This window comes from Mixophyes fleayi, chromosome 4 (genome assembly GCF_038048845.1).
Source record: "Mixophyes fleayi isolate aMixFle1 chromosome 4, aMixFle1.hap1, whole genome shotgun sequence".
Lineage (NCBI taxonomy): Eukaryota > Metazoa > Chordata > Amphibia > Anura > Limnodynastidae > Mixophyes > Mixophyes fleayi.
Genome location: NC_134405.1, coordinates 134,060,622 through 134,079,518, shown reverse-complemented (window position 1 = coordinate 134,079,518; position 18,897 = coordinate 134,060,622). Strand labels below are relative to the sequence as shown.

General features: G+C 39.3%; 1 protein-coding gene across 4 annotated transcripts in view; it reads right to left on the bottom strand.

The window, feature by feature from the left end:
• Positions 1 to 18,897, bottom strand: part of TLN2 (talin 2) — a 198,991-nt gene that overhangs the window by 159,625 nt on the left and 20,469 nt on the right. The gene's annotated exons all lie outside the window — the stretch shown is intronic.

The following is an 18,897-nucleotide window of genomic DNA, read 5'->3' as shown; positions in this document are numbered from 1 at the left end:
AAAAAAAAGTATTACCCAGCAACAGACAAAGCGTTACTTGATATAAAAACACACACTTCAAGTGGCAATTTTTAAGTAAGAGAAAGATTAAAAGATTCTCAGCACAAAGAACAAAAAAGACAGTTTGGGGCTTGGCCAAACATTGTGGGCTATAATTGATAAACATGGGATCAAGTTTTTGTTTTCAGTTGTGCGTTGAAGAAAAGTGCGAAAAACCATTCCTTTCCATCAATTCTGAAAGCACTTTTACATGCTTAGGCAAAATGGGAACTTAAAGACTAATACATATTCATTTACAATAACTGGACCTTCCCATGGTAATAAAATATACAACAAATACATTGTAATACTGCATATAAAGCAATATTTTAAAGCACTAGTTCACTGAGACTAAAAGAATTAAAACATTCTTTGATATTTTAAATCCCGCTCAATAGAAAAGTACACCGTGTCCAAGTTGGGCATGCAGAAGCTGAAAGGGAAATATCAGGACTGAAGAGACACAAAGCCAAAAAAAGAATTGCAATCTGAGTATGCTGTGGCCAAAGAGATAGCAGCAAACACAGGCAGCGTTTAGAAATGGCACTTGGCTCTGTTTGAACCGGATATTAATCTGATGAAAAATATACAGCACTTGCTGCTTACCCTCTGCATTTAACACTTTCTTCCCACGAATAGCTTTCAGCTGGAAAAAAATGTCAAGGGCTATAGATGTAGGAATTTTTCTCAGAAATACTCTGGGCTAGGAGTAATGAAGGAGTTTGGCTACTAACTATAGTGAAAAGCTCTGCATTCCTCTGAAGAGGTCTCCTGGGTAACACTTGTGTAGTACATAGGACAAAAGTCATTTGGCATTTGTTATGACAGCAGTGACAAGACTGCAAACATGGCTGCCACTGTTTCATAGCATTCACAAATTACTTTGCGATTACATCTACAACAGACCTGAAAAATCATGTTATTGCAGTCTACAAGCCAACACGAATACATTTCTGAAATTATGCAACAAAACAATATCAGAAATAAATAAAACAAAAAGCACATTTTTTTACTAAGCTACAGCTAACTAACAACTGTTAAAGAAATAGTTGCTATCAAAATATAACTAGTAGATGCAAGAAAATGACTGGAGCATAAGAATATAAAAGTAGTATTTCATAGGAAGAAGCTCAACAATTTCTTATTACTTCAAAATAGGTGACATTCCATTGCCTGGTGAGTATTTATTTTTTTTTTAACCATGCCATAAAAGTGTATATAATTAATGTAAAAGGACAGCTCTGCCTACAACACACAAGCGGAACTCTACATGATTACATGCCAGTGTATGTCAGCTAGTCCTACACATGTAATTGAGATTAGATAAACATAACTTTTTCTCAAAACAAAGCTCCCACAAAATGCTACACAATAATATGCAACAATGATTCTCATTTAGAAAAACAGATTCACAAAGACATCAAATATCAAATGCATCATGTTTTTTATTGAAGGACGTGCAAATACCAAAGTCAAACTCAGATCCCAGGAAGTAAATATTATTTCAGCTTCCTTCGTAAAGAGAAATCGGTTAGCAAAGTAAAAAACAACAGGAGTTCTATTTAGTATATGCTACACAAATGTGGGCACATTATTTTGATCCGATACAGGATTATATACAGTCATGGCCAAAAGTTTTGAGAATGACACAGATATTATTTTTCACAAAGTCTGCTGCCTCAGTTTTTATTATATCAATTTGCATATACTACAGAATGTCATGAAGAGTGATCAGATGAATTGCAATTAATTTCAAAGTCCCTCTTTGCCATGACTATGAACTTTATCCCAAAAATAACATTTCCACTGCATTTCAGCCCTGCCACAAAAGGACCAGCTGACATCAGGTCAGTGATTCTCTCGCTAACATAGGTGAGAGTGCTGACAAGGACAAGGCTGGAGATCACGCTGTCATGCTGATTGAGATAGAAAAACAGACGGGAAGCTTTAAAAGGAGGGTGGTGCATGAAATCATTGTTCTTCCTCTGTTAACATGGGTTTGCTGCAAGGAAACACTTCATTATTACTTTGCAGAAAAAGGGCTTTACAGGAAATGTGTAACGGATAGGCTGGATCTTTAGTGCTAATCATGATTGACATTGGCCTAACAGAGGTGCAAAGTCTAACGAGCTCCCTGGTGTTCACCAGGAACCGCCACAAGGCGGGATAGGCTTAGCTGCCAGGAGCCCGCAGGTTGTGGTCCTCTGGTCTGCCTCTAGACGTAGCACTAGCAAATGTGATGAACAGGTAGGAACCTGTAGTCAGACAGCCGAATCTGGTGCACTATCAGGTGGCACAGTACAGAACCAGCAGGCAGTCTCAGCATGAGGAAATTCCTAGGTTCGGTACACTGTCAGGCGGCAAAGGTATAAGCAGGAGTCAGAAGCAGCATTAGACAAGCCAGGTCAGGTGCTCAGGATACCAGCAGAGGATAGTCAGTAAGCAAAGTTGGTACACGAACGCAGAGGAATCAGAATAGTCAAAACAGGCAGCACTGGTACATGGGAATCAGATCAGGAACAGAGAAATAACAGATCCACGAAGAATCAGGAGCCAGGAAGCATACAATTTGCTCTGACATAAATAACCAGCAGTTCAAAATCCCCGCCCCGAGCTTAGTGATCATGTGACCGCCGATACCTGGAAGCAACACTTTCTATCACAGAGAGCAGACAGAGCTGGAGCGAGGACGGGTAAGATTTATGACACAATGATATTGCTGCTAGTAAGATTGCACCTAAATCAACCATTTATCAGATCATCAACAACTTCAAGGAGAGAGGTTCAATAGTTGTGAAGAAGGCTTCAGGACACCCAAAAATGTCCAGCAAGCGCCAAGCACAGTCTCCTGAAGTTGATTTAGCTGCAGGATCGGCACACCACCAGTGCAGACCTTGCTCAGGAATGGCAGCAGGCAGGTGTGAGTGCATCTGCATACACAGTGAAGACTTTTGGAGGATGGTCTGGTGTCACAAATGCCAGCAAGGAAGCCACCTCTCTCAGGAAAAAATATCAGGGACAGACCGATATTCTGCAAAACATACAGGGCTTGGACTGCTGAGGACCAGGGTAGTCACTTTCTCTGATGAATCCCCTTTCAGAATGTTTGGGGCATCTAGAGAAACGCTTGTCCGGAGAAGGAAAAGTGAGCACTACCATCAGTCCTGTGTCATGCCAACAGTAAAGCATCCTGAGACCATTCATGTGTGGGGTTGCTTCTCAGCCAAGGGAGTGGGCTCACTCACGATTTTGCCTACACACCACAGTCATGAATAAAGAATGGTACCAAAACATCCTCCAAGAGCAACTTCTCCCACCCATCCAAGAACAGTTTGGTGAGGGACAATGTCTTTTCCCAGCATGATGCAACACCTTGCCATAAGGCAAAAGTGATAACCCAATGGCTCGGGAATCAAAACATAGAAATTTTGAGTCCATGCATTGATTAGGCAAGAATGGGTGGCCATCAGTCAGTATGTGGCCCAAAAGTTGATTGACATCATGCTAGGGTGTATTGCAGAGATCTTCAAAAAGAAGGGTCAACTCTGCAAATATTGACTCTTTTCATAAACTTAATGTAATTGCCAATAAAAGCCTTTGGCACTTACGAAATGCTTGTAATTTTACTTCAGTATACCATAGCAACATCTGATAAAAAAAAGTCTAAAACCACTGAAGCAGCAACTTTGTGAAAACCAATACTTGTGTCATTCTCAAAACTTTTGGCCATGACTGTACACTATATTTTAATTTGTTTTTCCAATTGGGCAATACTTTTGCAATTTATTCGCACACCATGCAATTATATGACCAAGTCATAAGAATAATTTATACATTCCTTTAGTTTTGTTATCAAACTCGGAGAAAGTATTAGCCCTGTATTGGGTACTGCTCACAAGCGTGGTTACATTTCAAATTAGAGTGCTGTTACAGACTGCACAGCTTTTGGTGCACACTATAGTCATATTTACTTGTGTATGCTTCCATTTCTCCTGTAAAGTATACAAGAGAGAACATTTAGCCAGAAAACATTGTTATCTCTTGGCATCTGTAAAAAATGAATTTATCTGGCGAGATATCAGAATGCTTTGTTCTTGCATTATAAAAGGTAGCCAAGTCCTTCCACCCAGAGAGTTCCTAGGAATTTTTTTTTTCCCAATTTGCATGCAGCTGGGTCAATGTTACCAAACGCAGTATATATAAATAAGTAAGATGTATCAGTAATCTTCTGCTGGGCACACAGATCTGATTTGCAGTTTAGCCTGAGCTTTGAACAACAGGGTCCGTTTCCAATTTGTCTACTCATATGGAAGGTCAAACTGGACTGAACCAGCTATTAGTGTGGTCAGACAATTACCACAAAGAGACAGACAGTGGCCATCTAACAACTGAATTTATAGGCATGCCTGAAACTGATCTGACCATTTTTTGTGAAGCTAATATTTGTTAATATTCCTGCTTACATATCTCCAGGGTCGGACTGGCCAGTCAGGGAGTCGAGGTATTCCCTGGTGGCCCCAACTTCGATAGCTCCGCCCTCTTTGTTGGTGGGACAGGGTACTAAAAACAACCACAAGAATACTTACATTATCCCGGCGTCAGCGTTCCTCCTCCTTGCTCCATTCGCAATGTGAATAAGAAGCCAGAAGAAAAGAGAATAAAGAAGCCAATAAAGGTAAGTAAAGGAAAGGAGGCATGGGGGGAGGGGCAGAATGGCACAGAGTGATGAAGGGAGGGGAGAGCAGGATGGCACAGAGTGATGAAGGGAGGGGAGAGCAGGATGGCACAGAGTGATGAAGGGAGGGGAGAGCAGGATGGCACAGAGTGATGAAGGGAGGGGAGAGCAGGATGGCACAGAGTGATGAAGGGAGGGGAGAGCAGGATGGCACAGAGTGATGAAGGGAGGGGAGAGCAGGATGGCACAGAGTGATGAAGGGAGGGGAGAGCAGGATGGCACAGAGTGATGAAGGGAGGGGAGGGCAGCATGGCACAGAGTGATCAAGGGAGGAGAGGGCAGCATGGCACAGAGAGATGAAGGGAGGAGAGGGCAGCATAGCACAGAGAAGGGATGGGGCAGCACGGCACAGTGTGAGGAAGGGGGGAGCAACAGCAGCATAGAACAGTGTGAGGAAGGGAGTAAGCAACAGCAGCATAGAACAGTGTGAGAAAGGGAGTAAGCAACAGCAGCATAGAACAGTGTGAGAAAGGGAATAAGCAACAGCAGCATAGAACAGTGTGAGGAAGGGGGGAGCAACAGCAGCATAGCACAGTGTGAGGAAGGGGGGAGCAACAGCAGCATAGAACAGTGTGAGGAAGGAGGTAAGCAACAGCAGCATAGCACAGTGTGAGGAAGGGGGTCAGGTGAAGGGGGAAGCAAACGCAGCATGTAGGGCGCAGGGGGGCTCGTGGCAATTTAGTGTGCGTGTGACGGCACAGGGGGCTTGTGGTAATGTAGAGTGTGTGGGTGAGGTAAGTGGTGGCTAATTAATGGGTACTATTTTGTTTGTGGGAGCAATGTATTATTGGGGACTATTAATCTAAGATGGGGTGGTTTGGGGGCTATTAATTGAATGAGGTGGTGAGTTTGGGGAGAATGAGGTCTCTTTATTAAGTGTGAATCATTGAATGGCAGCAACGGTTGAGGGAAATAGTATTTACATTTAGTAAATATACCTATTAATTTATTACTGAGGCTGTTTGGAGGAAGGGAAACAGTAGTCTCATTTAATAAATAAATCTATTATTTAAGTGTTGGGGCTGGAAGAAGGCCTACTAATTAATTTGCGGGTGCTATTGATTTAACGCTGGGGCTGGTTAGAATTTTCTAAATGTACCCATTTTTTCCCCCCAAATATGGCCCCCGACATTCCAGGATCCAGACAAGCCCACAACTTAAGAAATCAGCAGCCACAGATGGTGAACGTGACAAGAACAGGTAGGAGACAGCAGGATAATCTGTCAAATGTTCCGATTCTAGTGGGTGACTGTTCTGTCCAATCTAAAGAGGTCAAGACTGTGTACTCTTTATATATACACTGCATTCTTTATATACTACACTATGGTGCTAGCTGTCCTTCGTAGGCTTACCACACCCCCTCCAGTGTTTTGGTTACGCCTCTTTAGTGGCTGGCCACACCCCCTCTGGTGGGCCTCTACCAATGTATTCCCCCTGTGGGCCGTTCATGCCCCAGTCAGACACTGCATATCTAGCTCAAAGCGTCACACAGGTTGTTTTTGCATATCTTGCTCTAGCCATATCATGCAATTTCAGACAAACAATTTAATAACAATTCAGAAATGTGAGAGGGGAGAAGCAGACGCTAGAAATCAGACATGCATGTTAGAAAGATGTCTACTGCTTAACAAGTTGAGCCTCCTGAACAAATACATTGTCAGGACACAGGAAATAACAGATACAAATGCCAACCAGAACTGTAGTTAATATGAAAATACTTTTAGATTAGTTAAGACATTAATTTTTACACTTCTTTTTTATTAGAACAATAAAAAAAAAACAGTTTAAAAGAAAAACCTGAATGTGTCTCCTGTGTAAAAACCTCCTGATCCTGATCGGTCTCTTGGACAGACACATTCAGGAAATCTTCAAAGGCCCTTCTGGCTTGTTCTTGTAACTCGTGTAATAAACAAAAGTAATGCAATCTACAGCACAAAATATTGGATAACTTTTAATTTATATTATTATTATTATTATTATTAATAATAATAAAATATATCACATAGTATATATATATATATATATATATATATATATATATATATATATATATATATATATATGTGAAAGATTTGAAGTTAGATGATAGGAATGTACGTGGGTGGAAATGGAGTATATGACTTCATTCTTTGAGGAGAGCCAGGCAGATAGAGAATATATCAGGAATTAGAAAGCACATAATGGAATTGCAGATCAGACTCGTTTGTTCCTCCCAGTCTTTTATGGAAATCTGTTTTCATTTGCCTAGTAATTAGCATTTCCAAAAACTGCATTAAAAACACTACCAACAATAAATAAGACATTTCATCCACCTCATCTAAATAACACATAGGACAGCTCAAGCCACTGCTATGTTTGTTGCAGTGCACACAAATACACAACTAAAGCAATAGGTGAAGTTGAAGAGTTACACACTACATGGTTTTCATCTATCGTGCCAATCACACGATAAACGACCATTCAATATTACATGTCTACGTTCCCATGATCATGTTTTATCATAACAAAGCACATTGTATCGTTTGATTTGATCTTATAAACAGACTCAAAATCTGTATAAAAATGATGTAACAATGTCAGTCAAATTCTGAAGTGTATATGCACTCAAGCACTCACTCAGCAGTGTAGGCAGATCTCTATATAGTTTACAGAGCCATGATCTTTTCAGCTGATGGTTACGACAGATGAAGAGTACAGATCTGAAGGTAAAACTTGTATAGTATGTACGCATTAATCGGCAAGCTGATTGGGACTATTACTCATTTTTATAATTGTTAATGATATTGCATCAGGAGAAGTTTTCTGTAGTGTGTACCCTACCCAGCCTTATTGTACCATATTTGCAGACTTCAGAGTTCTATTAGATGTGGAAGGAGAGCTCTGTTGGGGGTGGCCGAGACAATGATGAGACTTAAAGAGCAGTACTGCTCCTGCAACCTAATTCCCCAGGTGAGGAGCAAAGAGCACCTGCAAAACCAGAGGGAATTCAATGAATCCAGATGGTGTTCTCTCCCCCATGTGAAAGTGCCGAGCTAGAAGAGCTTTCACTGCAGTAGCTGTAGGTCTACAGACCAAGATCTGGTGGGCAACTTCATGGAGCAAATTTCAGCGTGGAGGTGGCACTAAACCCTGGGGCAGAAGCCCATGAAGACAATTTGGGTCAAAGATCTACCAGTCCAGACTTACAGGAGCCATCGGCGATAGGTGACTGAGCCCCCTGTGAACCCGCCGGGCATATATGGGGGGAATGGGGGACACATACTCTTACCACTGAAATTAATCTATTACAAGGGACCACTTTAATCTTTAGAGAGTCATTTGGAGCTGGTTAAAGGGAGAAGTGGTTGGTTTTCTTCCTGCCTGTGTGAAAAATACATTAAAGACCGTGTGTATATATAACAACACCTTCAATGTCTTTAAGTGTTTGTGTCTGTTTAAGAGCTATTTCTGAGCTCTGTGAGATGCCTGTACAAGCTGGGTCTACAGGTAAGAGCAAAACCTCTATTGCCCTCCCTCTCCAACAGTCTTGTATCAAGTCCAGCGTCCTGCCTCTGCAAATATGCCAGCAGCTCTGATTTAAAGTAAGTAGCCTGGTGGTTTCAGCCAACAAAGCACTTCTTTATAATCTATAAACTGCAGCAGTTGCACACACCACCTAGAAGCGTAAATGGAGCCAGTGATAACCTCCTACAACCAGGGGCACAAACACAGTTGAAAATTTTAGTTAGCGAGTGGCTGGATTAGCCAATCCAATAGGAGTGGTCAGTAACAGCAAGTTACTTAAGTCAGTAAGACTGGAAAATCCCCAAATGGGTGACAACGCAAGCCGATCCAGCCACAATTATACTTTATTAAGTGCAAATGAAACCAAAAAAAGGCACAGCAACAGGAATCAGCTCTCTTTTCAAACTGCTGTAAGATCTGAATGCCCTTCATAATATGAGAGATCTAACTACATAGGAAAGAGACAAATTAGATAAATACATTACACTAAGGAATAATACACTGAAAATGTAATTTATACTCGCTAAGTAAAACATTGCATCGTCAGATGTTTTCCCACCACACACACTATGTTGTCATCTACACAAACTAGAACAGAAAAAAAAAAAAAAAAAATAGTTAAATCACTTAAAATAAGTAGCTGTATTATAAGGGTGTGTGTGATCCCAGTGTATCCAGCATATATTTGTAAATGTACATTTCGAGAAATGTCTGTAGGTTATGCACAAAGGTTTAATAGAAAGTGTATTAACAATAATATAGGTAATATTATTTCCTTTGCAATGTGTACATTAGTAAGTTGTTAATATAATGTTTGATGTTCTTCGAAGCAATCCTAGTTAGTAAGAAACTAGAGCCACAAGTTAGCTAAAAACGGATATAGATTATGACAAAAAGATTCCTGCAATTAAAGTTGTGCCTTTTAAGTCATGGATTTCAGCGGTGTTGGAAAACTTTCATGTTTACCGAGTGTTTTAAGTACATGAAAATGTAGACAAGTAATTGAGAACAGCCAGCCAGGTAGGTGCGCACACATTCTGTCAGCAAGGACCTGAATAGCAGTGGGACAGGCCTGTTGCTATAACTAGGAAAAAGACAGGCCGGCCACCTCTAGAAAGAAGGAAATCCCAACTGTTTACAACAAACTTGAACTGTGTGCACACATTATTTATTTGCCATTACTAAAAATACACATTTATTTGCAGTTTCTAATTCTCTAAATGGACTTGCTGAGACTGAAATACACCATTGGAAACAATGTGAAGGCTATTTATGTTTGCTGTTATGGCGGTTTATAAAATAAACCATGCTTCATATACAATATTGTCATTTATAAAGTGGCAACATACTAAACAGCACTGTAAAATAGTGAGATAAAGCAAACATACAAGGATAACTAATACAAGAGTATAGAGAAGCACACAAAGTTATGGGTTGTGGGAGAAGTTACAATCCAAAAAGAGTAAATACTGAATTATATAACAGGAATAAAACTGTCCCTAATCCATGGGATGGCAACGGTCTAAAAGTGCTAAATGGATTCACAACCTAACCAGTCTGCATGTGGCACAATCATATTTTATCTCCCATAAAGAATCAGTCACCTTACTCAAACACCTCTCCTGTCCTAACTCCAGTTAGTGGGGCTGTTCTATCAACTACAGAGATCCTTCCTTGCTATAAATACATCTGGAGATTGTGAGCAGTTAATCCAGCCACTCATCAGATGAATGAGGGAACAAATGAATCACAGGGAGTACAGTGTATGAACAGAAATAAAAACCTCTATGCCATTCTGTGTGCTGAGCCAGACACAATATCACTGTCAGCCATCATCCACTATACTCCCCACTGACAAACAACTGGAAAAACTGTTCAACTTTATGCCAACGTTTATAATTTATTCTAGATAATATGTATCAGAAAAATGAAAAATAAACATTACAAAAACCTTTATTTCAAGAGAAGCTGGTCATACAGATTACTTTGATCAAGGATCAATAGTTCTTGTTTCGATGACAATCTAAATAATCGAAACCAATCATATCTGGCTCACCATAATTATTTAGTTCAAACACACACTGTAATTCAGTCTTTTGGCACACAGATCAATCAGTGAAGTGTTGTCACAAATGTGGTCAGTGACAGTGGTTAGCATTGCTGAATCTAACTCCTGATCCCAGCTCTGTGAGACAACAGTGCTTATTACAGCGCCAAATTACATTTTTCTATTATTTTGTAAACTGATGACAAAGTAATTGATGGAATGTATGTAAGTTCCAGATTTACGACCTATGTGTTTTAAACTCCAGGGAAAAGAGTTAGTATTGTGAAGACCGTTTTCCAAAAACTTTAGGCTTAAAAGCAGGATCAAGGGTTTCCAGGAGTGAATGGAGCGAGAGTGCGGGCTTCCATTTATTAGTCCCATTTCATGTCTTCTGACTGGCCAGTCATACAGCAGGCTATTTAATAGCTGTGCCTACAAGGTGTAGTTTAAAAGTGTGACAGTTTGCTCAGTCAATCTTTCTCATTACCTGGGGGAAAAAGCTCAAATCCTCCACAGGGTGAGAAAACTGCTATTTGTTCGTAAGTGAACTAAACTGGATATCTGCTGTTTGTTTGTAAGTTGGACATTAGATCCTTCCACACTTAAGCTGGGTACACACCTATTCAATCATCATGCAGATCACACAAATAACCGTTTGGTTGGATATTGCAAGAGTATGTACTCTCCCACTGTGGCTGGATCACTTAGAAATAATTATATAAATTTATTTCACTTTGTGGTGCAGTGCATTAATGTTCATCATTGCAAATGTACAGTTTTGTATTGGAAATGTACCGATGCCATGTTAGAGGAAATTTGTTTCTGCAACTGTCTGAAGAAAAGAAATCCCATGCTAATTAAGCCTTTTTCATCTGCGTATGATCAACACTATTTTAGCCTGAATACACAGCAGGGTGTCATTAGCTCTTATCCTGTCTTGTTAAAAAGATAGATTATTTACATGAATAATGCAACCAGCAAGTCAGTTAAGAAATCACAGTTAGATGTGAATTTTGTTAAATCCAAGATTAGAGAACATATTACATCCTGGTGCTAAATCTAATATCTCAGAATTTGTGGTGCCAGCTAGGAAGTGGGGCTGAGTTAACCCCTACCAACGCGTGTCAGAAACAGTATATAAGAGTTGGATTTTAATTATTACATTATCTGTACTGCTAAAAGATCACTAGTACCTCCAACTAGTGTGTAATGGTCCTTTAAAGAACTCCTAGAGCAAATAAACATCACTGTTTCATATTTCTGCCCGACGCCTAATGTCTGCTGTATCCTGTAACCAACAGATAAGGGCTTAAGACTCTAATCTGTTCCCTGGCTGTCCTGTGTTGATCCCAGCATCTGAGTCTCAACACTCTGCCCGCTACCCAGCAGTCCTTATTCATAGTAAGCGGTGAAGGGATACAAGGCAGCCTAAAGCAAAGAAGCACTGTAGTAGCTATTCTAGATACCCAGAAGTAAGCGGTTCTAGGCGCCATTGAAGGATCAGACATTAAATCGTGTAGGTGTGTACACACGAATCAGCATGCTTTATCAGGACTTTCAGTCGTTGTTAAAATTATTACAGAAATCACATCTGAAGTAAGATTGTGTACCCAGCTTTAGAGAGGGAGTCTCTAATGTATTAGTTAGAGCTGGGCAGGCTAGGATTTATTTTGATTTTTATCTTTAATAAAACTAGCTGAAGTTAGTTGTACCAGAACTTTGGACTAACAATTTTTTATGGCTGCTGTGTGAAAACAGGAGACGGCATCTGTGCCGTTCTCTTGACATACATAAAAAGAATTTGTGGGCTCATTTCACACACATGCACTGACAAAATGGGCAACAATTCGGGAATATTTAACACACAGGCGTGTTTTACTGATGAACTTAAATAGAAACATAGAATTTGATGGCAGATAAGAACTGCTTGCCCTTCTAGACTGCCCATTGTTTTATTTATCTATGGTTACCTCAAACCCTATCTGACCCTTTATTCTTTACAAGAAAATTCTTATGACTATCCAGAGCATGTTTAAACTGCTCTACTGTATTTAGCTTCTACCACCTCTGATGGGAGGCTATTCCACTTATCCACCTTTCTGTGAAGTACTTTTCCTCAAATTTCCTCTAAATCTACTTCCCTCCAGTTTCAGTGCATGTCCTCGTGTTCTAGTACTTCTCTTGTTTGAAAGAATGTTTCCCTCTTGTATCTTAATCAAACCATTGATATTTTTGAAAGTTTCTATCATATCCCCCCTTTCCCTTCTCAGCTCAACTTTTAGCACCTTTTCCATGTGCTATTTTTTTTTTTTTTAACTTAAACAATCCACTGAACTAATTATCATGATGCATTCTAAAATGTTAAACCTTAGGGTCTATCCCCTCCCCCCCAGCTTCCCCTCCCCACACACACACACACACAATAGAGAGCACATCACACCCTTCACAATAGGTACTGTTTTATACTATGTCCCCCCCACCAAACAGTCACACACCTTTAACAGTAGTTCAGACTGACTCACAAACCCTTACACCACACAATTGCTGATAAACACCACACACAAAATAAATATATATATACACATACATACATACATATATATATATATATATTAAAAGCCTAGTGGTGTGTGTTAGTCTGTGTGTGGGAAAAAAAAACCAAGCTGCAGCGCCACCTGCTGGGCGGAGTTATACACTGACCTACTAAATTCTTAGCATTATCTAATATATAAAAGTAAAAGCCTAGCGGCATGTGTTAGAGTGTGTGTGTGTGTGTGTGTGTGTGTGTGTGTGTGTGTGTGTGTGCGTGCGTGGAAAAAACTATTTTCTCAGAAAGGGCTCATCCAATTGACCTGAAATTTGGTATACTGACATTATTTGACAAAAAAATAAGAATAGTCAAGTCAGTTAACTTCCATCATCCCCCCTTCCCCCCGTGGGAGGGGTAGTAAAGCCTAAATTTACGATTTGAGGGGTCGAACTAATTTTCGTGAGATAATTTTACCTCATGAACGCACATTAAAAAGGGCGCTTGCGTCGGGAAGTAACGCTCTTCCCCTGAGGAGGCCTAGGCTAGGCCCAAATGCATGACAAGAACCTTTTTAAGACCTTAAGTAGCTTGATTTGACTAGAATGCATGAGTACCATATATACACATACACACAACAATGAATAATGTATTGTATGAACATCTATGCTATGCCACCCATGTTTCTAGATTAAACTAAACCTGTTGAGGTTGTATAAATATACTCTTATACGGTTTTATAATATATATGAGTTTTGCAATAAGAATGTTAATTAAGAACACAACATTTTAAATGAAGTTACATATTGTGTGTAGTTTTTCTTGAAACTATAAACTTAAATTTAATATAAATTGGTCATGTGGATTTAAGGCAAATAATAACTATATTTCTTAGTTTAATTGATAACTATCTTTGCAAGGAGTTAGTTGATAGTAATAATTATAAATAACATTATTAAATTGGTTTCAATAGATTTGCCAGACTATTAGGACCCACGACACCCACTAGCACCCTTTCACAAACACTATGAACAAAATTTACACACACATGCAGGAACTTAGTGAGTAATAGTTACTAATTAGGACATCTGTTGCCAGTATAACAATTGATAGCAATATCTTGTTCTGGAATATAGTATGTATTAAAGAGATTTAATGCGTTCAATTATTGCAAGCAGACTAGACTACAAGAAACATGCCCATGTACCAATATGATTAGATAAACCAGGAAATACTTTTCACAAGAGCATTTAATAATAGAATAAAGCCCCAGCTGCATAAGCAAAAATAATAAGAATAGCTTTGTAATTTATTGCTGTTATTGATTATGTACATCTCATGCTTCATAAAGCAGATATTTATGCCAAGGTTACCATTAGAAATTGCTTGTAATATGTGTCAAAGCACTGAAGACTGTAAAAATAGATCAACTTGGTGAAAATATTTTTTCCCAGTTATATGGAGTCCAGTGTGGAAGGTATCAATTATTTATCTCTTAACAGCTATTTTTAACATTCAATGAGATATTTGGTTACTAATCCAAGTCACAAAACACTTTGTAAGCTTAAAATACAATTTATAAATTGAATATGATATTAAGTAAACCAGGTGATGAGCCAGAGGGGGAGTAAAGAACCTCACTGGAATGCCCTTAAAGCAAAGCCCACTCACACAAATACCACACAGATAAAACATGCAAAAACAGTACTGTGCCGCATTAGACAGGAGAGTAAATCCAGCTGGTAGGTACAAGGTTGCACTGCAGGGAGTGGGAAGGGAATTTAGACAGATTTAGAGTTGGAAGGGGGACCACCCTGGCTCAACTCTAAATTTCAGTCTTAAAATAAAGCTACTTGCCCACTATGTGCAAAATCAGACAGTACTGGGAAGTATAGCTCACCAGGGTGAGAGGGGCGTTGTACTCATATGCAACTGGTACACCCAGCAATGCAAAAGTCTGTTTAGTAGATGGGAGCTGGAGGCAGCCAAGTATTTCAGAAAGTGTGACCATGGTCCCCTTATTGTGCATGCACAAGTTTACCGCGAAAAAGCTTACAGGGGTGAAACGCACATTGGCAAATGACCGATTTAAGCAGTTATTAGATTATCCCCTATATGTGACCCTGTACCTCTAATTGCCAAATAGGGACCCCAAAAATTATACAAGTCATTACTGTGGTTTTAGGAGGCAGCAATACATCATTATAACAGGAGACTAATCCAGCATAGAGGTGCTTCAACAAAGAATGATTAGCAGGTAGCCGAATGAAGGCATACCACTGTCTGCTTAATTATACAGACATATAAGACTAATATCTCATGCTTCACTTTAAACTTTTTTTGTATATTTCATTGCTACCAGACCAATACACCAAAATCTCAACTGTTACTATACAGGCAAACGCTACTTTAGATTACTTTTACAAACATTACCATCTAGAATTTAAGCATCTATATTAAAGAATAACATGGGATTAAATAGATTTCTCTAGCAATTTATTTAAATTCAAGTTTCTCTTCAACCTAATAATATCTATATGCGGAGTTATTACTAATGGATTATTTTTTTAAATTCTGAATTCATCTTTCAAAACTTTGGAAAAAGGGCTTTATAGTTACATTATATTCCTTATTGTCGCAAATTTTATCCCAGGAATTAGCATTACACATTGGGAGCCCTAAAAAATTTGCAGCAGCTACTAACTAGATAGAAGTAATCAGTCATCTTAATATAGCAAACGTATGTCCGAGACCAACAGATATTCTGCCAGCACTATACATGTCATCATATATCAAGTGTAAGGAAATATGTATTATTTCTATAACCCTCCCTTACAGAGGACTAATAACCTCTAATACCAGTTTTTCTTTTAATTCACATTTTTCTTAACTTTTTCACTTATTATATAGTTTTAATATTTCATCTAGGAGTTACAAACTTCTATTAACAAATTATAATAAAAGTTTGAATTTCTAAATGAGAAATTATTATTTTTCCTTGTGTTCAATCTGTGCACCAAACATTAGCAACCAATCTTTTACCTCTCCGTTTCCCTTTGCAATCTGACTTGAATGCGATTTCACAACTTATCTTCCACTGTGTTTCTCTGCAAAGCTTTCCCTTGGCTCCCCGTTCTGGCCAGAATACAATTCATGCCGCTTATCCTCACCTATAAAGTCCTCTAACACCTCCCCCTCTATCTTCATTCTCATCAAGAAATATTCTCCTACTCCATTGTGTGAATGACCTTCGCCTCTCCTCTCACCACCTCACTCCCCCATTTTTGCGACTTCAACCGTGCTGCTCCCCATCTTTGGAAATGCCTTCGAGTCTGATTAGACTTAGTTTGGGGCTATCAGCTGCTCGATCATAATTCACCTTTCCACTCATGCCTACCCTGCCCCAAGAAGGCTTCCTCCTCATGCTCCACCTTCCATTCCCTTTCCTCCATATTCCTATCGTCTTATTTTGCTTCCTCAACCCATCCTAAACTCCATCCACTCTCGCTTCACCTATCTCTTCCAATCACTTCCCTCCACCCCGATCATCTTCATTTGGTTCCACGCACCAACTAAATATTAGCTCAAGAGCAAAGCCTTCCCTATCCCCAGTTTCAAAATCCTCTTTGAAAGGTATTCCTTTTTCCTAGTTGTGTCTTCTAACATAGTTGCTTTCTTTTTGGGGGGGGGGGGGGGGGGGGGGGGTTTAATGGATTTTATTGATGCAATGGTTTCTCTTGCCCCTTACTTATTGGTATTTTGCACTGTTTATATTATGTTGATTATTAAAGTGCCACAATCTACAGCACTGTACAAACAATGATGATGAAGATTCTGTTCACTTCTAGCCATCTGCCACTCTCCAAGGGCAGTGACTTTGTTTTATCCAGAATTAAGTTTGCCGTCACTTTTGCAACAGAGAATCATCAAGCAAAATAAGGAAGCTATGCAGTGACTTGTAAACTACAAGCTAACAAATACACTCGCTATTGTAGCAGTTTTAAGGCATCATACTCATTGGCATTAATTTGTGTCAAATTGTATTTATTTTATTTATTGTTAAGTACAAACGGCAGTGAAAACGCATGTACATTTGTTTGTACTATTTGAGGGTATTTGGAGGCGACATAGTGTTTTTCAATGCAAGTGATTGATGCAAGCGGTGTTCAGAAAAACACAGTGCAGAAAGTACTGAAAGCCAAGAAAACACCAGTGACTATAGGGTCATTGTAAACGGGTTCTATTGTCAGACCTGTTTAATTGTGTTGTACCAGCAATTAGGAAATGATGCCTTACAACGCTGATTCAGTTGTACGTTTACCACTACTTTTGTTATGGTATAGATTTATCTGAGAGAAAATGAATGACCAATAAAACTTGCAAAATATAGTAGCAATAAAGAACATTATATATAATAAGTATACACAATATTCTACACATGTCCAAATGAATAAGGAAATACAATTTTTCCATCTAGTTTGCTTTCACCATGCCCAGTCGCAGATTCGTTCAGTATAATAAAAAAGGATCCATACATGTTTTTATATATACATTATATATTTAAGTCTGTGCATCTAGTGGAATAATGAATTAGTCAAGGAGACAGGTGGGGGATATAAGACAATCATACAATTTACCAAGGCTTGTGTCCGGAACAGTCTGTGTGTCATGAAAAATAATACAAGCTGCAAATAATTTAACCATTAACTTTCCTTTGGTCAGTTCTAGGTAACTGATAAATACACAACTCTGCTATTGGGAATTATTAAATGGTAGTTAGGATACACTAAAATGCAACAACATTCTTTTCAATTCTTAAGTAGAACAACATTATAGCTACTCAAAAAGATGTCTCCTAGATTTATTTGATTAGCTTCAGCATTTGGTCAATTTGTTTGCAATTTAATCATTGGTTTAAATAAAATAATCCCGAGGCACTGGATAATAATAATGTCTGAGATTCCAACCCCTTCACCATCATGCATGATATACACCGTACTAGTCAACATGTGTTGTAATAAAATCAGACTTCAAGTGTGTCTAACCTAACACTTGTTCATTGCCCTTGTAATAAGAATGTTGGATCACGGTGTCATCTACTCCCACACTAGAACTGGAAACATATTATGTTCTTACTCAGGCTAGTGACACTAAGGCCAGGTATACATACACTTGCAGTACATTAGTATTTTGTAACGTTAATAGAAATACATGTCAAGCAAGTGTGCTAGTAATACCCCATTCATACTGCACCAAAATCTCGGGTTTTTGCCGGGGCGAGCTCAAACGACCCGGGTCTTGGTGCAGTATGAATGGTACAAGTAAAAATTCCCGGGTCTAAAAACCCGGGTCTTCAACCCGGGATTTATCGAGGGGTAATTCCCGGGTCGGACCCAGGTTGCCTGCACTATGAATGGCGCAACCCGGGTTTTTCAACCCGGGTTGCACAGAAAACAAGCTGATTGGCTGTCTGCCTGTCTCTGGCGGATGATGTCATCGGTGGGAGCCCGTGGAAGATTCGAGAAGGAGTTTAGGAGAAATGGTGGATGTCATCACCATTTTCAGCCAATGAAAACTGCTCTGGTGATGACTCCCACAAATTGCCAGGGCACAGACTTGTGCAGTATGAATGGGGTCAACCCGGGATATTCCCGGGTCCGAGGTGCAGTATAAATGGTGTTTCTGAGCTGGGACGCTCCGAGCCCCGGAAAAAACCCGGCTTAAAAAATCCGGGATATTGCCGGGGCGGCAGTATGAAAGCGGTATAACAAACTTACCAGAATTTGAAGCTCAAGAGAGTCCGTTTACAATGCATTTACCCAGGGTAAACAATTGAGAACAAGAGGTGTACAAAGCATAAACAGAATGCCCCCACAATGCTAGCAAACACTAGTAATATTGGCAGTGGGTAAGAAGACACTAGAAACAATAGGTTTTTTTTATTATGGTATGGATTTATCCGAGAGATATTTATCTGAGGGAACTAGAAACAATAGTTTCTAGTTCCCCACCCCATTTATATGTATTCAGTATAAATGCTATTAA